The sequence below is a fragment of the Oryctolagus cuniculus genome, chromosome 4 (genome assembly GCF_051225735.1).
Source record: "Oryctolagus cuniculus isolate XC-2025 breed Fujian yellow rabbit chromosome 4, ASM5122573v1, whole genome shotgun sequence".
Lineage (NCBI taxonomy): Eukaryota > Metazoa > Chordata > Mammalia > Lagomorpha > Leporidae > Oryctolagus > Oryctolagus cuniculus.
In genome coordinates this window covers 116660915-116662829 of record NC_142870.1, presented here as the reverse complement: position 1 = coordinate 116662829, position 1915 = coordinate 116660915, and the positions used below count along the sequence as shown (strand labels likewise).

The window sequence follows — 1915 nt, the reverse complement described above, 5'->3', positions numbered from 1 at the left end:
ACATCTAGTCCTTAAGTGTTATCTCTTTGATATAAGCATTCAGAAGAAAATTGCTTGAATTTGGGTGTGTATAGTTCTGACTTTATTTGACGTTAAAAAGTTTTCTGAAGTTGGCAATAAATTTACATTTTTAGAGGACTGAGAGAAATTGTTCTGGGACTTCATACCAGCAATATGACTTTCAAATCATACTTTAGGATGTTTCCCTATGGGAAAGATATTTCTCTGGATATTGAACAAGTAATTGCACTCTTTGGGAATTTAAGGTAAGGGAAGTAAATATAATAGAGAGAAATAAGGTTTCTGTCCAGGCCTATTATTCAACTGACACTGCCTACAACTTTCAAAATGGTGACTATAAGATCCTCTTCAAATTTATTTAATTAATCCACATGTAGACACTTAACTATGCTTGCTAATTGAGTAAACTTTCCTTGGGAAGTTTGAGAATGAGGTTCTTTTTACAGATTGCCAGCATCCTAAAATAAAAGTGGGAGCTGTAGGGTTGAAAATATGGCACCGTTTTATGCAGACTAAAGAAATAGACTTGATGTTCAGAAACAACAGAGAATGGTGCATATAGGAAGAGAGGTAGGAAATATAATACATTCCTTTACATCAGAATCATTAACTTCGCCAAATGGTTCGTTGCTTCTTAAACCTTCACTCTCTTATTCCTTATCCGCTGTTCTCTTGAATTTATCTTTTGTCATTTTGTTGCAGTGATTCTTACATCCATTTATATCTATTTTTCCTTTTTTTCTGCATTTTATTATTTTTATTATCCTGCTAAGCTCAGTTTACAATGGGAGACAAATTGTATACTATTCAATTTACTAAATATTGCCTACAGAATGTTATATACATAGATTTTACATTTGTGAATGTGACTATGTGTTAGCATTATCTTCTCTTTCAGCTTTGCAATTTCTTTCTAGTAGGGGTATACTGTAAATGTTCATCTGAGATACATCCACTACTGCTTTTGTTTTCAAAAGATGGCAAGTCTTTTTGTCACTGAAAGGCACAAATGATCTCTCAAGGAAGCCAGGGCAGCCTGGGTAGAGTACAGACAGAAACCAATGGGAATCCCACAGGAATTATAGAACAAAAGGTTTTAAGTGCAGAATTTGGGTGAACTTGCTATGCTAACTGGGAAGGGCTCTTCCAAAATGACTTTGTTGGTGACTGGAGAAGACCATGGCCCAGAGGGATCATGACAATTCCCAAAAGAGATGTACCGAGTGGGAGAGCCCCACATAACACTGCGAGCACTGGCACACCTTGGGGCAGAGGGGTGAGGACCACTGCACCACTTGTGTGTCCCACTCCATGGAGGCTGTAATAGAAGGCTTGTGGGTTGCCTCCTTAGCAACATCACAGAAGTCACCACGGGGTGACCTTGCATAGCACAATGGAACCATCCACAGCAGGGATGCTATCTTCCTAAACCTGGCACCTCTGTTTCCTTGACTTTTATTTTTATTTAAAGGCAGCAAATAAAAAATACTGCAAAAAAGTAATTTCTAATAAATTATGATTTACACATAGAACTTGATAATCATCAACATTTTATACATTAAAGAGCTATCAAAGTTTTGTAAAATTTGCTAACCAACATCATAAAAAATATGTCTTAAATTATTGATTCTAACAAATATGTCTTGGGGACACAGAGTACTTCTTATTGACTCTTTGTCATTGTGGGAAGTAGATTTTACATTTCTTAGCCTAAAATTTCAGTGTAATAATGATTTTTGAGAATAATAATGATTTTTGAGAAAAATATTTGATGTCTTCCACATGAAAAACATATGTGAGGAACAGGGCTTAGTCCTAGGCATACAAAGCTTAAAAACCACAAAGTAGACCAGTAGCCTTCAAACAGTTTACTACCAGACTACAGTTATTGTAA

General features: G+C 35.8%; 1 pseudogene; it reads right to left on the bottom strand.

Annotated features, from left to right (window-relative positions):
• Positions 1–847: 847 nt before the first annotated feature.
• LOC149127083 (protein Mis18-beta pseudogene) lies at positions 848–1424 on the bottom strand (annotated as a pseudogene).
• Between the last annotated feature and the right edge of the window lie 491 nt (positions 1425–1915).